Here is an 18,418-nt window from a genome sequence, read left to right as displayed (position 1 = left end):
GAAATACATTTTTATTCTGAGGAGCTTATGATCAAGTTCAAGTTGGGAAGTCAGTGAAGGAAGGTGCTGGGGGCCAATTGTATGCAGGGACACAGAATGCCAAGGGGCTGTGGTCATAAGGCAGCACTGTGGTTCATAACTGAACTTTCCAAGCCATAAGTATTCCAGAAGAAAATAGTAAAGAGATCCTTGTTACGTACATACTAAGGATCCCAGCAGGAATTTTTATTCTTTCATGTTAAAGGATATGACTAGTTTATTCATTCTCAAATCAAGTGTCTAATTATTTTATACAGCAGTAATAGGTGATTATTGAAACAGAATCATTACAGTTTCCTCAATGGATCTCATTTTCTTTCTTTTTTTTAAATTTTTTCCAATTTTTATTAGGTATTTTCTTCATTTACATTTCAAATGCTATCCTGAAAGTCCCCCATACCCTCCCTCCACCCTGCTCCCCTACCCACCCACTCCCACTTCATGGCCCTGATGTTTCCCTGTACTGGGGTCTTGTTTTCTTATGTGACAATCTAGAATATGCAGGATATAATCGGAAGCTAATAGTCAGCTTACAATGAAAGCTCAGTGTTGGGCTCAGTACTTCTTTTCTCCTGTTTTGTAGCACAGGGCAGTGCAGTGCAATGTTGGAAAAGAGACCCTAACTCAGAGTCCTTTACATGTTATGATTTTTCAGGTTTTTTTTAATGCTTGCAAAATTATTTAGTCCTACCAAAATATAATAGTTTTATTGAAGAAAGCAAACTCCTTAGCATCTAATTAACTAATGTATCTTTGGGTTGAATTGGATTAGAATGCTTTACTTATTTTAAAAATTAATTTTGCTTTAAGTAAACTTATAGCTAGACAATGAACACAGATATATAATGTTTTTTAAATACTCTCACTATGTCAGGTGGTATCGGATATGGGCTTTTGAATATATTTCTTAATGATTCCTTTTTAATATTTTATGCTCTTTTACTATGCTTAATTCCCAAAGAATATTTTGTAGGTTTTGAAACAATTTGGTATTCAACATTCTAGATATAGGATCCTCAGTTATGGATAGTATTAAATGTTCATTAATGATATTTTAGGGTATGAAAGGATATGAATATAAAAGTTGAACAAATTTTTTATGTATTATTTGATTCTCAAAATACTCAATATTATTAATATGTTTGATATATATAAAATGCATTTAAATAGTAAAAAATTAAGAAAAATATGTTTAAATTACATAAATTCTTATGTGTATGTGGTATGCATAAAGGTGTATCCATGATTGTATGTGTGAGTAATTTTGCATGTCAATGTGAAAACACATGTTTTTTTGCATGTATTTGAAATTCAGAAGACAATCATAAGGAGTGTTTCTTCAGTTCCCACTCTTTGTGGTTAAGTCCCTTTTTGTTCTCAACTACATATTTCAAGCTAGATATCAGGCAAGGTATGAATATTCTAAATCTTTTGTCTATTTGTCAGTAGGAAGTGCTTACCGAAAACACTACCACATCTTTGTGTGCATTCTTGGGTCTGCACTTTCATAGCAAATGCTTCATTCCATAAGCTATTCCCTACGATCTTAACTACATTTTATTATACATCAATAAGAACCCAGATTTGGGTTTTGTTAATGACTGAGCTAGATGCCAAGAGAACAAGATTGTTGACTCATCTTTTTGTCAATTTAACTTGTACAAAGACTCAAGAAAGATTAAACACATGCATCATAATAATATGATGTGCAAATTTTCTGGTAAAATACTAATTACAGTTTTGTCATTAAATGTTCTCTGGAAAGTATATAAGTATATAAGCCTCACAGTGTGAGAAAATGTGTGGTATAAGAAAGACAGTGCATGTTCATTCCAAGGTTCATACTATGCTTAATATCAGTAAAATGATTGTATTAAAAACAAAAAACAAAAATTAATTTTGCACTGTTGGATTGGGTTTCATTTTTAGAAATGATAACTGAATTTTAGCTTTGGATTAGACCAGATCCTTGTAATTTATGAGATAGCCTTAAGCCTCCTCCTCATATTTCGCACTATTTTATTTATGCAAATTAACATTCTCAGCATGAATGACCATGAAACCAAAATACCAATCAACTATGAAAAAATGTTGAGATATTTGATATAAGATGTTCAGCAAATATTTAATCTTCAGGCAAAAATGAGCAAGCACATTCATCTCATTAGAATGTATATTTGCCTTCACCCTTAGAAACAGCAAAAGTTAATGCATACAAAGGTTATTTTAAGACAAATATGGAATATATTCTCAATATAAATTTGATTTGTATATCTGTTATATGCCTGGGGTTACATAAAATTTCTCAGAGCAAAGGGTATCATGAGTGGAAAAGATAAGGAAACCCTTCACTCCACGGCTTCTCTTTTGCTACATTTAAAACAGTGTGGGTCACACAATTTTAGCCATGTTCTGATTACCTGCTAGTTAGGAAACTTACATTGTTCATCCTCATCTCAGAACCCTGGCTTAGAGCCAAAGGGAGGCATGAGCTAGTTTCTAGGTGATGCTGGTGCTATTGGCTCATGGACCACATCTTGGTAATCACTGTTCTTTACAATGTATGCATGCTTTAGCTTTTATTGACATTTCTATAACCGCTTAGACCTTTCTAGAAATCTAGATGCAGGCTCAAATCCAACTTCTCAGTCATTATCAGCTATTGGCAATCCCATACACTGGAATATTTAACTGGTATATTTAAGATACTGTTGCTGCTGAAAGACTGAATCATGGAGCCCAGCCTATGCCTGTTTCTCACTGTCCCGTTCACAGACTTTCTCTGTAGAACATCTGTAGACTCTGTGGTGAATCTTGTTCATGTCATTTACAAGCCAGGCCCTTGTTTATAGTGAGTAATACAATGTTAACTTCATTCTGTACATTAGTAGGAAGGTAACTAATGGAAAAGAAGTCAAACCAGAAGGGATGCTTAGGGTTAGAACTCATGATCCCTTTTTGTCTGGTGAAATCCAAAAGAGCTGCAGCATTCTTGCAGCTTTGTAGACCAGGCATGGGATCCAAACCCACTGATAGCTCTGAAATCAAAAGGCGATACTGCTTTCGAGTGAGGATTTCACTATCTAGCCTAGGCTGGCCTTGAGCTCATGATTCTCATTTGTTAACCAGCATCTCATGCTGACATGAAATCTCAGACCTTGATAGGTGTTTTTAATACATGGGAATATTATTTAGATGTTAAAGATTAATGTGAGACTCCATAGGCAAGTTCCTTTACAGCACACGATACTGGATTTCTCCTCAGTTCAGTCAATACACATACTGTGGATGCTTAATAAGGAGTTAACCGATGAGTGGATGACCATTAATACTTGTGCAGGACACAGAACGTTTTACTGTCGTTATGACTTTCAACAACAGAATGTATGAGATTTATTCCCAAGTTAATTTTCACCTTTTCTGGCACAATTTTGCATCCATGCATCTTTCTCAGTGATGTCTCAACCCGAGAAAAGTCTGTTAGGAATTTCAATATAACCTGTGTGCAAACAGCATATCTATCTGTTGACCATGGTAATCACTTTTTTCAAATCTCACTGCCTCTCTCTCTGCTGTCTTTAAGCCCTAAAGCTGCTCCCAAGCTCACCTTTGCATTCTGTCAGAGTTCAATTTCATATCAGTATTGTTTTTCTTTCTTATTTTCCCCCAAGCCTCTTCCAATTCTATACCAAAACACCCCAACAAATAGGATTGCCAGGACATTGAAGTATCCATGTTTTCTTCCAGGACTGAGCTTAATCTGGGATATGTTTATCCCCTCCCCCAGTCTCTGGCTCAAGAGTTTCTTTCTCCTCTGGACGCTTGGCTTCTGCTAATCTTTACTCATTTACAGTTGAGTCTTATTTTGTGAATATGCACAAAAATCATCAGATCCATATAAATATTCAGAATGATCATTAGTTTTCCAGGTATAATTTGGTTGAAAAGCAAGCCTTCCCTTCTGCTTCCTGTTATGCAGATATATTCCTTTCTCTCCATATGTCCAACTCTGAAATTCTCAAGCACAGTAAGTATAGCTTGGTAGGGAACGAATTTTTTTTTTAATTTAGAAAAGAATCCAGGCAGTATCCAAGCTTTCCCTCAAGCCTTCGGACACTCCTTTTAGGCTCCATGATAAGCGGTTCCCTTGGAGGATGAGATTCCAGCAACACGAGTAGAGGTGATACTGGTAATGGACAAAGAAATTGTCAAAATGCAATCTGCTATTTTTGAATCTTATTTGCATCTCTATTAGCCTTAAAGTTGATATACTTGTCCCTTATGTCAGTAAGGCCAAGATCCAGACATGGAAGAAAGATAGAAAAGAAAAAAGTAAGCCCAAGGTGACTTCATTATTACATCCATATGATAGGAATAATATAAGGCAGAAGCAGATAGTCAATGATCATCATTACAGCTGGTAGCAAATGTTCAAGTAAACAATCAAATAACTGTATTGTGCATGATGTCCCCACTGTCGAGTAATGGCAAGTCCTGGGTTCCTGGGAGCTCTGTTGAACCATGAACTCAGTGGCTTTCCTTTCTCCATTGTCAAAACGAAAACAGGATGGGAAATAAAAAGAGATGTGCCTTGTGCTGGTCATAAGCTCCCCAAATATTGGTGACTCTCAAAAGCTCCAACTCAAGTTCATTATTTTACTATCCCATAGGTCAGGAGTATTTTCTGCCTACCTCTTCAGCTTGGCAAAACAAACAAGGAAACAGAAACACATCTTTGTCTTATTTTTTTTTCCATTGAAACAACACTTCTACCAACAAGACTCCCCAATCCTCCTCACTCTCCTTTAAGTCAAAGAAGACTTGGTAGAGCTTACTTCTGGCATCCTGTACTGACACCAGTGTTCTTACCATGTTCTACTGCATAGAAATTATCTTCTGCTCTGGTAAATTCCAACAGTGCAGCAGCCCACTCCACATTCCTCACCACTGTTTATAATCATTAATATCCAAGTGGTGAGCTAATGACCATAGGAGAATTAAATAGAATGAATTCAGAGTCAATTAAATAAGCATATTAAAGGTCCTCACTCAAGATACAATATTCATGGCATGTTATCGTTCTCACCATGCCTGGTGTCATGTTGGTGATAATTTAAATGTTTTTCAAAACTTCCAAGATCACCAAATTTGGAAGCAAAATATGTTGGTTAACAGAATAAATATCAAAACTGAGAAGTATTTTGTCAGGCAATAAAAATAAAATAGCCAGCATTCCATACACTCAAGATTAAGGCCATATGTCTGAATGGTGACTTTTATTAGTCAAGCATCATACATGCTGAGTTTTTTTAAAAAAAAAAAATCAAAAAATACAAACAAGCAAATGGAAGAAAAAATTGTCAGTATGGTAGTCATTGGGATAGTCTGCAGAAATTGCAAATTTCTGAGCTATTATGGATCACACTTGTTTGCTTCCTTTGAAATACAACACGGTCCCATAATTTTCGTTGGACAACAAAATACCAGAAGTATCATGCACTGTGTGTGAGTTGGCCTGAGTTTTTCTTCCTTCACCAGCAAGAGAAACTTCTGAATTATCCATCTTACAAACCATATTTGAAAATGCCATAAATAACTCATCTTTTACTGGATTTAATAATTGAAATTGGGGCACAGTAACAAAATATGCCCTCTTTTGGGTGACAAAAATTATTTCTCAGATTTTTAGAACATACATATTTCTATCCATCCATATTATTATAACATATTATAAAGTGTTATTCTGTATTCTGTGGCACATTGGTTTCCTTTATTAGATTATAAACACATTTATTTTTGTGTGCATGTATATTTGCATGCATGAAGGCACATATGTGTAGGGGGTACATGTATGTGTACATGCTTGTGGGGGTCTGAGGTTGACATTTTTGGATTGTCTTCTTCAATCACACTCCATTTATGAGGCTGAATCTCTTCTTTAACCTAAAGCTTACCAATTCCAGCCAGTCTAGCTGGTCAACTTGGCCCAGAGATCAAACCTCTGCTTTTTAAGTGTTGGAATTACAAGAAGAACCCAATTCAATCTAGCTTTGACATGTGTTCTGGTCCTCACATATGTGTGGCAAGCACATTATCTTTTGAACCACCTCCCAAGCCCTGTAAACATATTTTTATAACATTAATTTTTTAAACTGAAAAATAGCAATGGTCCATTATTTGGATATGCTATTACTCCAACAATCCCCAACGGTTAGAGCTTTGTTTTTCTTATTTTTATATTTATCGTAGCTACCACTGTAATAAAACTGTGCATATCTTTGATAGTTCCCTTAGGATAAGACAGGAACAGTGATTTCTGAAAACTAAGCTTATTGCTTTCTTAAGCTTTTATGGCATATACCAAACTTTACCAAAATAAATAATACAAATGTATGGTCTCATGTGTATGAGAAAGCCTCTTTCTTTTCCCAGATACTTCAATACAATATTATATTGGATACGGTTTTATTTTTACCAAACTGATTTTGGAGACACCTTTGGGAACTGGTTTGTTTGACCATTTCATTGTGTCTCTGCATTTAATTTCTTCACTTTTGCCTCACTTCTTCAGGCTCTTTGTCCGTCTTTCCACTCAATAGTCTTCAAATTAATTTGCAAGAGGCTTCACAGTACAAAGTTTGTTTGCACCTAACAAATACTTTGCATATCCCTTGGTTTTTAATTGACTTTCCGATTTTCATCTTCCATATAGAAACTAAACATTTTAGTTAATAAATCCTAGCGGCTTTCTCCATGTGACTATGTCCCGGAGATTATGGTGAGAATACCTCCTAACACAGCAGTTCTCAACCTAGGGGTCACGACCCCTCTGGGGTCAAATAGCCCCTTCACAGGGGTTGCATACCAGAGATCCTGCCTATCAGATATTTACATTATGAATATAACAGCAGCAAAATAACAGTTATGAAGTAGCAATGAAAATAATTTTTGATAGGGGGTCACTACAACTTGAGGAATTGTATTCAAAGGTCACAGCACTGTAGTACTTGGGAGAGAGGCCCTGCACATTGCAGGAGTTGCAGGTGACCCAGTCCTGAGAGACCACTTGTCTACTGTATGGTGTAGACAAGTAAGAGATACTCCACTCCCCCCTACACACACACACACACACACACACACACACACACACACACACACACTTGCTACCACCAGCATCAGGCAGGAGACCTTCCTTGTACTGGGGTCATGAGAGCAAGAGAGTTGTTCCTGGCCCTCAACAACCTACAGCACTCAGGAGAGCAGGCCCTGTACCTCACCTGGGCAGCACAATTGAGATGACCCTGGATGTGGGGGGTTGTGGGTGAGCCAGCCCCAAGGGCATGAGTGTGGGCAAGCTAGCCTTGCCTCTTGTCTGCTGTGTGGTGATATTGGAGAGAAAGAGATCCCTTCTGCTTTGTTCTCTCCACAGGCAGGTGGAAGAGCTGGCCCTGACACAAGACATAAGAGTAGGAGACCATGTCTTGTATCTTCCCTAGACAGCACAGTAGAGCTGGCCTAATGGCAGAGTAGGAGTGGTGAGGACACTTGGGGGGGCGGTGCTTGTGAGCCAGTCCCAAGGGTTTGAGCATGGGGAAACTGGCATTGTCATTTGTCTGTTGGGTGGTCCCTTGCACTTTACAGCAGGCAGGAAAGCTGGTCACAGGATCAAGAGAATGGAAAAACTGTCTCTGTCTCTCACCAGTGGAATACTCAGGAGAGCAATTCCTGTACCTCACCTGGGCAAAACAGTAGGGCTGTCCCTGGATATAGTGGGTTTGTAGGGGAGCCAGCCCCAATGTTGGGAGTTCAGGAGAACGGCTCTGCCTCTTCTCTGCTGGGCACTGGCGTAGAAAAGGAAGAGATCCCCTCCTTCCCTGTCTAATCCTTTGACAGACATTTATGGCAGGCAGAAGAACTGATCCTGGGGTCCTGAGTGTAAGAGAACTAGCCATGTCCATCACTGGCTGCAATACTCAGGAGAGAGGGAATTGTGTCTCACTTGGACAGTAGGGTAGAGCTGGCCCTGGTTGTGAGGGTTGCTGGTGAACTGGCCCCAAGAGTGTTAGAGCAGGAGAGCTGGCAGGCTGATAAGGTTAAATGCCTCTTAGGTCCAGAACCAGTGCTTAAATTGGCCAACCTCAACATCTACCCCATCTATGAACTACTACAGAGCATGAAGGGGTTGGCCCCACAGATACAAAACTATAGAATCTCCAGTACACAGGGAAACAACAGGCTCTCTGAGAGGAGTCCCACTGACATCCCAAGCTTGACAGAATAGCAGAAGCCTTGTACCAAACCAATGAGTCATTGCAATGAACATTTGCAAGCAAAGCTGTGTGGACAAAGTGTATACTCTGGGACACACACACCATGGCATAACTACAGTTCTCACAATGAGATGATTTTCCTTCTTTGTTGGGGGGAGGTTACAAGGGCAGAAGGTAGGCACAAGAGGCGGAAGAGATGAGTGGATTGGGGTGCGTAATGTGAAATTCACGAAAAGGGCATCTGATGTCCTTCCTCTTCTGGCCTTTACTCATCCATGGGTATACATGAGAGCACACAGATGCACATAACATACACACACATGCGCACACCCCCCCACACACACACACTAAATTCATAGGTAATAAAAGTAAATGAATAAATAATAAATAACTTGAACTTCTCTACTCTGTATCTCTAAAAATACCCAGAAAACGTTTCTCTGTAGGTAATTTAACTTAAGGCATATACCAGCCAAGTGCCCTGCTACTAAATTATATTCTCAAACTAATATGTAAAGTTTTAGACTCACCTAAAGCTGAACAAGAAGCAACCAGTTTAAAACAGCAAACGATTTAATATGATTTAAAGTTCTTTATCAAAAATCCAGGACATGTACGAAAGAATAAGTAATTCCACTACCTTCTCTGTTACATCACATCTAAAGTCGGGTTGGGACGTGATAACTGTGTGATAAGTGGGGGACAACCAGAACAGATGATGCTGTGGGCCAGTTCTCTTGAGAAAGGAATGCTTTTGTTAGAAAAGAGGTTTGTGTTGACAGTGAAAACTGCAGAACTGAGGCGCTGACTCAGGGAGTAAAGTGCCTGCTGGACAAGTGTGAGGATCTGAGTTCAAATCCCAAGCACCTATGTAAAAGGTGGGTGCTTTTGCAGGTATAATTCCAGCATTGGAGGACAGAACCCGGCAGATTCTAGGGGGTTTCAGGTCCATCACCAGTCTAGTAAAAACATCAAACTCATTATCACTGGGAGACCCTCCCTACTATTGGTGGATCATGGGTACTTGAGATAGCATAACTAGTAAAGATCCTCGAGGTACAAACACAGAAACCCAAGTTCTTCCCCAGAGTTCACATAGAGGTGGAAGAAAAGAACCAAATCTCCAAGGCTGTCCTCTGACCCCCATGTGTGCACAGTGGCATGTGTGCCTCCTCAACACACTAATAATGATAACAAAAATAAAATGGAGAGCAATAATGAATATATTGAGTGATGGTTTCCGACTTCCACACATATGTGAATGCACACATTCGATAGCATACCCTCATGCTTATACATGCATATAGTACACTCTCCATGCATACACATGCACATACACACAGACAATTATGTTCAGATAGCAGAATGACTAGAAGTCATAGATCCATTGTACTCATACTATACATGTGTATATGTATCCTCTACATGTACACTAGTCCTATCATACTACAGCAAGCACAGCACCTTGGGTACATAGCTTATCTCGCCTGGATTAATTTATCATTCTGAAATGAAGGGGTTGAACCAAATATTACTAAATGATTCAAGAGTCCTATAATTCTACTTAATAAATAGGTAATATCAACTATAAAATCAGATTCCCAAATAGAAACTGATGTTCCCCCTCTCGTAAATCTGGGACATTTTAACATTATATCTTACTAATGGACTCTGGAGGCATAAGCCAAAGGTTAATTCTAAGGTTCACACACTCGTCATTCACCCAAGACATTTTCAGGGTTTATCTTTCACCATGAACATGCTGGGCACCTAAGATTACAATACAGTTGTCCTTTCAAAGACCTCACCGTTTGGGAGTCGGGACTGCCTTGGAGACCTGTTAGTTACTCTCCGCCATTATAATTGTCTTGAATGTCTTCAGTATAGTGAGAGGGATAGATGCCATCTGTTCAAGTCTCACAACCAAGGTCCAGATGTTACCAGGACTGTTATTGTCAGAGCTCTGGTTTTGGGGTCCTAAAAATCTACTTTGTCCTCACTACGACCAGCAAATATGGCGAGTAATAATGAAAGGCCATGAAAAAGAGGGTTATTCAGTTTAACCACATGGGGAAGAGATACAAAGAGTACCAGCGACTTCCCAATTCTATCTGTGAGGGGTCTTCAGATAAGGTTTGGGTTTAAAGAGGTTTTCATAGCTGACCATCCTTATCTGGACCCCACATGGTGTCCTGACAAGTGACCAAAACTGTGTGAATTCTCTTTTCCCCTCTGGCTGGCACCAGGCTTTTAGCTCTTTCTTTCTCCTCAGTGTGGGGTTCCTGAAAAAATTCTAAATTCCCAGGAACCATTGTTTGAGCCCTCTGATAGCCAAATTGAGGGGTGCAAAGATCCTTTTAGAGTTACTCTTCCTTCCTGCCAGAGCAGTGACAAGGATGGCACCTAAGCATCTCTCCTGCCCTGCCTGTTGAACCTTTCCCTCTGTTCGACAGGCCTGCCTATTTGTTGTATAAAGATGAATTCTAAAAGGTGCCCCAGGGTTCAAGGCAGAGGCAGGATGACTCACAGCTCCTGACTTAACAAGAGGAAGTCTCTGGAGGCCCAAACTGTAAACTATAAACACCCTTCTCAGGTACCTCCTGAAGGATTACTTTTGACGGACATTTCCCATGATGGCTGACTTACCTGAGATTTCCTAAAATCATATGGAAATAAAACCTAAGCAGACGCTTTTCCTGTGCTTTTGCTGCCTGTTCACCAATGCCATTTTAAAGGAGGATCCAGCGATATATCTGTACACGGAGGAGACACCAGGTGTGGGAATCACTGATCTGGTGTCAGGGGAAGGTGGTTATCTGTTATCGAAAGCTAGCCTGCACGGAGGTGACTCATCATCTGCTGTGTAGACACGTCGAGCAGGATTCTCACACCAGACTGCTTTAGAGCATGTTGTTCCCCGAGTCCCACGTTGTGACATTCCGGCCCCTGTCTCCTTTCCTTTATTGGGAACAACCTGGTAGGATCTAGTCCAAAGCAAAGGAAGAGGCAACACAGTAGCTAAGAAACCACTCCAAGAGCCCTATCTCCAGTGGAATTGTTTCTTCCATTGCTCAATTTCAAAATAAAAACAGGCCCATGGGTGCGCAGCAGCTCAAAAGAGATAAACACACGTAAAACCATCATCTTAATTTTTGTTTTCTGGGATTGGGTTTTAAGAACTTCTACTTCTAACAGATTCCCAATGATACTAGTGCTGGTGGTGTAGAGACCAAGCTCTGAGAGCCACTACCCTGACAGATATTTAGCTAATGCCTGGAGAATGTTTTCCTGTATGGACCTCCTGCTCCTAGCCAAGTTTCTTTATTTATCAGAACTCTCCCTGTGTGAGTTCTCTAAGAAACAGAAGGATGGAGAGATAGTTAGAAGTCTTCTTTGAACCAAGTAGAAAGATAAGATAAGAATAGAAACCTTTGACTCAGGTAATAAGTAGATCACATCCACACTAGACTATCCTGGGGATGACTGTGATGGGGTAGCTTGAAATTTCAGGACCAGAGAAACTGAGGGGAGAAGAACATGCATTTGAAGTCTACAACAAAGCCTGAGTGTGTGTGTGTGTGTGTGTGTGTGTGTGTGTGTGTGTGTGTGTGTGTTCAGAATAGTGATTCTGAACCTTCCTAATACTGTGGCCCTTTAATACAGTTCCTCATGTTGTGATGACCCCCCAACCATAATATTATTTTGTTGCTATTTCGTGACTGTAATTTTGGTGTTGCTAGAAACTGAAACACAAATTTCTGATATTCAGGAAATCTGGTGTGTGAAACCTAATGGGGTCATGACCCGCAGGTTGAGAACCACTGCTCTGAGCCGGCGTGTTAGACATTTCTCTCCTTCCTCGGCAGCATCCAGCTTTCTGACGGTTCGTTGGTTCCTTGATGCCTGTGGGAGTTGAGTGTCAGGAGACGCCTTGCCCTTTGAGTGGTACACAGAGTCATTAAGAAATTCCAGTGCATCCTTCTTATCCATGTGAATTCAATCTAATTAAAGGTGAGTGTGGTTCCCAAATTAAAAGGATTAATAGTTCATCAAATTTGTTGTCTGTCCTAAAGTATTCCAGGTTGGACTTCGTTTACTTAGCATCTAATTTCAAATTAAGTTATGGTTTAAGTGATTTTTCTTGTTCTTTCCATTTGGTGTAAGGTTCCTTCTGGTGTTGGATTCTTTTCTGCACTTGGTTTCAACGGCTAGACATGACTCTTCCCTCTCTCCTGCCTGACGAGGACTCTCCTGCCTATTCAAGGTGCTGCTTGTTTCCCGTGTCTCCAGAGCCCTTGCTGCTGACCTGAACTAGCTCTAAGCTTTCTCTCTTTCATTGTCCTGGACTCTGCTTCCAGATTTGCACATTTCCTGCGGATCCATTTTCCTGTAAAGAAGACATTGAACCCTATGAAGAAGGTGAAGCATCCCACATCCGTACTCCAGACAAAGGACCACCCCAGTGTACAGTCACTGGCAACCCACCCAGGCCATTCTGGGATAGCTCCAATCCAAAAATAAACTTCTCAAAAATAGAACTAAGCGGAAGACACACCAAATAGTTTTGAACAACAAATACAGTTTTTTTGTTAAGTTCCCAAAATAAACCTTTAAAAATGAATTGAAAAAATTTTAGTAAATATATCAGAAATAAGTAATAAATTCTCTAATCTAGTAAAGACTAGGATGGGAATGTAAATAAAATATGAACCAAGACTTGTGGTTACAAATGGGCTCCTCTCTTTCCTCAAAATTATCTCTCCGTGCATTCCTTCCAGGAAGAAACTAGTTTCTAGGAAAAAAAGCTTGTAGGACTTTTCACCCCTAAGTGTGCTTAACCAACAAGAGCAAGGAATGTAGACACAGAAACCAGGGAAGTCAAAAACAGGGAGCCTTGATGGTGTTTTTTTTTTTTTCAAATGTGACTTCAAGGTGGCCACGTGGAGGTGTGCTCAGCTGCTTCTTATGAAAGCTACAGAGCCATGGTGCAGGCTTGTCTCCTGTGACAGAAATGTGGGACTGGCACAGCCATAGACAGATCCCGGGTCACTGGAGTCTAGAACTAATGAAAAGTAGGCCTGCTTTAAGAAGGTGGAGGTTAAGTACACTAAGCCATCCTCCAAAGATTAACAGCCTGGGAAGAGAGAGCATACATCGATATTCTTAACTTTTATCAAGGTTTTATTTGTTTACTGGGGGGGGGGACACATGTATGGGGGAGATCAGAGGACAATGGGTAAGAATCAATTCTCTCCTTCCATCCTGTGGAGTATCGGGACTGAACTCAGATTAGCTAGCCCCTCTACCTATAGAGTCATGCCTGTGGCCCCTGTTCTCTTTTAAATGGCTTATGGTGTCTACATGAAAAGACTTCGAAAGGGCATCCGGCCCTAGTCTCTCTCTTTTGTCATTCTTTCTCTTTGAAGAGTGAGACAGAGACTTTGACACGATATCCCACAGACAGGGCGCTGAACTCGGACTCAAATGGAAAACTCGTATGAAGAATCGGCTGCCAGGTAATAGGTGCTTAGCAGACACAGACGCCCTCTTCTTACTTGTCAGCGGAGGGACAGTGTTGCAGGACTGTGAGCTGGAGAGTGACATTCGGAGCGCTGTCATAGTGGCATTCCTTGCTGGAGTTCAATACCAACATACCGCGTCCCTATGGGACACTTTTGCTTCTGGGTTGCTCCCAATGATCACAGCAGGGTTTTTGAACCAGGCAACAGACAAAACAGCGCCTCTCGCGCCTGATCAATTGAAGAAGGCTCTGATAAATCACTAATTATACTTATGGGTCGAGGTTCTGTCAGACTGCTGGCATCGGATGAGAAGTTTCTTTGAAGAAAAGACTAGACTTCAAGAGAACGTCTTATTAGCTCGCACCCTCAGAAGGGCTAATAATACGTTCTGCAGGAACTACGTGGTCATTTGTTCAACCAACAATTAAAGCAGCAGCACTGCCATGGTTGCTAACATAATTGGCTCACGCCTTCTTGCCTTCTTGTGTGGACAAAGGTTAAACGAACAAAACTGTTTTCCCAATCGATACATTCTCCACTGTAGTAAGGGGGAAAGAGGGAGAGAAGCGGGGAAGAGAACAAAGATTGAATAGTCTTCCATGCACACACAAACTGTATTTCGGTGGAAGCGGGCACAGTCAGAGCATCCTGAGTTTACATTTCCCTACTCATCTTGGAGATTCAGAAAGGTTAACAATATTTCTCATTATGAAACAGTACTGGTTATGTGCTACCTTGCAAGGTTAAGCATTACAGCAAATAACCTATACTGTGTGTTCAGTCCAGGCAGAGTCCATGCATGGAATAATAAGAGAGCCATGGCTCCTGCACAGGAATACATGCTACCGTTGCTGGAGCTAGGTGTCCTGAGCATTTTTGCATTGTCCTTAATTTTAGTAAGGACACAATATAAAGTTGAGTCTTAGGCACCATCTTTACCCAGTAGAAAACACGTCAGTCTCCTAAAACTCCATTTGAAAAATCCTGGAAATTATGAATTCTTTGATTCTTGTGCTATTGTACTGTTAAGTCTCTGACCTTCACGGAGTCCTCCAAAGCTTTGAGATGATGTTCTGTCACTTCAAAAGGCATCATCATGCCCATGGATTGGAGAACCTCTTAGGTATAGAGCCTTTGAGCGGCCTTTGGAGCTTAATACCTGAAAGGTATTTGGCTAGCCAGTTACCAGAAAGCAAAAGTCTGACCATATGTTGTCTGTTTCTGCTCAGAAATAGACCAGTCACAGTCCCCACAGGATCAGGGACTAGCTGAATGTCTCTGAGTATTCAGCTTATCCAGTCAGATATTAAGGTGATTTTACTTTTGGGAAATGCCTAATAAAAGGACTTCTGCTATCACAATATGGAAGACAATCCTAGCCCTTTGACATATACCCGACCCCCAATCCCTGGTTCCAGATGCCCCCTTTTTAATCACTAAGAATCTTCAGGTAGATGTCTCTCTTCTAATAATGAACTACCTGCTAACGTCCTTGAAAAGTACTCTTTACCTTCTAGAAGTTTCCATCCACTGATTAGTGAAATCTTCACACTCTCTTCATAGCACTCAAGGCTTTAGTGCTCCCACTTCAGCTTGTTGAGTGGTGGCAGATCAGGACTCAGATTGTGACTGAGCCAGTGGACTAATAATATGTCTGTGGACTCCTAACACAGTGTTTCCAAAGGGAGGCCACCCTCACAGGAGACACTTGTCTGGAGAGGTGAGTATAGAGTAAGGAAGCTGCATCTTCACATAGCTGTCTCTAGCCCAAGAAGTGGTCTAGCGTAAAGGGATCCAGTTTACTTTCCTTTCCCTTTTCCCTTTTCCCTTTTCCCTTTTCCCTTTTCCCTTTTCCCTTTTCCCTTTTCCCTTTTCCCTTTCCCCTTTTCTTTTCCCTTTTCCCTTTTCCCTTTTCCCTTTTCCCTTTCCCCCCTTTTTTCCCTTTTCCCCCTTTTTTCCCTTTTCCCTTTTCCCTTTTCCCTTTTCCCTTTTCCCTTTTCTTTTCCCTTTTCCCTTCCCTTCCCTTCCCTTCCCTTTCCTTTCCTTTTCTTTCCCATACAGGGTTTCTCTATGTATCATTGGTTGTCCTGGAACTCCCTTTGTAGACCAGGCTGGCTCCCAACTTGGAGATCTGTCTGCCTCTGCCTTCTGAGTACTGAGATTAAAAGCATGCGATATCATGCCTAGCAGGGAACCACTTTTTATTTAGTTTGCTTTTATAAAAAATTCAACAAAAAGACATGCCTCTTTTAAGGAGAAGTAGTATACAGAAGCACATTTTAGAAGTAAATACTTCCCAGGAATCCAACATATATTATTAATACAATAAAATGGGTCTTATATTTTTATGTGCATATTTATTTTATAATAATGATGTTATGATGAGCCTAGACTTATAATCTGCCCTTCTCCAATGCATTATGAACATTTACTATAAATGGATCTCTGCAATTTGATCTTAATAATTCACACTTTGGATGATCTGTCATTTAAGCACATGTACAATGTCAGTGTGTAGGTAGTTTTGAGATTCTCAGCGTTTTGTTTTTGTTTTTTAAGTTTGATGAATACATTAGAGGTGTATTTTTTATGTGAAGCTAATCACAAGATTTTATCAATGTAATAAGGGCTTTGATGAAGAACATTCTGTACCAGACTCCTGTTGAACAGGTGCCATGATTTGTTTCCCATTCTTGGTCTTAGGCATACAGCTCTATGGCTCCATTTTCCTATGACTGTCTTTTTAATGCCTATAGATCTGGGCGCTTGTACATTTTGTACATGTGCAGAGCTACTCTCTGTGACACCTTTTATTGTCAGAGTTTCACATTGTTGATCAATGAACTTGCTTGAGAGTGCTATTTTACTACAATAATGATTTGTATTTCTGTTCGTGCTGAATATCTCTTTCATATTTTTTCTTATGCATATATATCTTCTCTTGTATAAAAGGAAATGTGTGGAGTAAGGAATTTGAGATTGATCAGAGAGAGAGAGAGAGAGAGAGAGAGAGAGAGAGAGAGAGAGAGAGAGAGAGAGAGAGGAGACATACAGCTCTTGTGGTTAGATGTTAACCATTACCAAGATCTGAGCATTTGTTTTGAGTGGTACAGTCTAAAGACATCATGAGCTAATATATAAACAAGCAAACAAATGCAGGCCATGTGTATTAGGTGACTCAAACTCCAATTACAACATTTCTGTGCACAGAAATCCAATTAAAACATTTGGAAGCTATTTATATGTATCATTGGATCTATTCTACAGAAAGATTAAAGAATTCATATTCTATCAAAATGAGTGCCTGTGTCACCATGACCTAATTTGTCATAGAAATTTGAGGCAATGGACAGGATACACTGAGCTGAGAAGCCTCCATTCCTAGGCTTTGAATGGCAGAGCATTGGTTAACACTTATCATACTCATACTTGCCCATTGTCATCTGATGTTGGCAAATGGGTAATGAAGCACATGAAAGTGGCAATAGAACCATCTGGAATGCCTTTGCCACCATCGCCTTTGATGGCTCCCAGATGTTTAATGGACCACATGCTCTCCAGCTGTTCTCTATCCACTTCAGCCACAGCCCTGTGTTCGGGAACATCAAGTGTTCCTTTACGGCATGCTACATATTACCAGTTCTCTGCCACCATCACTATGAATGAGAACAAATCATGCTTCAAATATCTTTAAGGTGCCATAAACACCATCTATACAAGCAAGCATGGCACTTCAGCTTCCAGATAGGTAGATTTAGTTATTATGAAAAGAATGCTTGGCTCTATCTTCACTCTTGTCATGAGAAGTTACATCTCAGTAGTGCTAAAGAGCCACTTTTCCCTGAAAAGTCTGAGGAGAGGATGCATTTCCTACAAATCCATCTCAACAGGTCATTATTGTCCAAGTACTGTGATCCATAACATCCACTTACATGTCCCAGCATCCATACCTGCTCACTTCTCAGTTTCTCCGCAGTACACTAGTGAGGGACACAAAACGAAATATACTAATAAGGAAAGAAACTTAAAATCCACTCCAAGCTCTACAGAACCGCCAGCTTTCCAGCCACGGTCCCTACTACTCTTCTCCAGTTGCTCTGCACAGCCAGTTGCTTGTTTTCATATTATAGCTACCTCCTATTTTTTATTTTTAAGCTTTGAAGATTTTTTTAAAGACTTTTCTCCTCCTCTCTTTTTCTCTCTTATTGAAAATAAACTTTTATACACTATATTCTGGTTGTGATTTCCCTTCTGACAGCTCCTCCCAGTTCCTCCCTGCCCCCTCTCCCATCCCAAGCCACATCCTTTCTGTTTCTCATTAGGAAACAAACAGGCATCTAAGGGATACATAATAAAATAAGATAAAACAAGACCAATCAAATCGAAATAAAACCAAACAAACTAATAGGGAGACAAAAAAGACGAGAGGAGAAGGTCAACCATGAGCAAAACATATACACAGCTTGGCACACACTGAAATTCCATAAGAAAATACTAAACCAGAAGTCATAATATATACACAAAGGACCTGTAAGGTTAAAAATGAGGGAGAACACGGAGAAGGAGAAGGAGAAGGAGGACAAGAAG

The 18,418-nt window shown here is 40.1% G+C and overlaps 1 protein-coding gene across 4 annotated transcripts in view; it reads left to right on the top strand.

Moving 5' to 3' along the window:
• The window catches only part of Phldb2 (pleckstrin homology like domain family B member 2), a 212,503-nt gene that overhangs the window by 37,117 nt on the left and 156,968 nt on the right, over window positions 1-18,418 (top strand). For all 4 annotated transcript variants that reach the window (XM_029544559.1, XM_029544558.1, XM_029544557.1 and 1 more), the window contains exon 2: window positions 12,176-12,320. The gene's annotated coding sequence lies outside the window, so the exon portion shown is untranslated. The remainder of the gene's footprint in view (window positions 1-12,175; window positions 12,321-18,418) is intronic.

This window comes from Mus pahari, chromosome 12 (assembly GCF_900095145.1).
Source record: "Mus pahari chromosome 12, PAHARI_EIJ_v1.1, whole genome shotgun sequence".
Lineage (NCBI taxonomy): Eukaryota > Metazoa > Chordata > Mammalia > Rodentia > Muridae > Mus > Mus pahari.
This window is presented reverse-complemented; position numbering and strand designations above follow the sequence as displayed.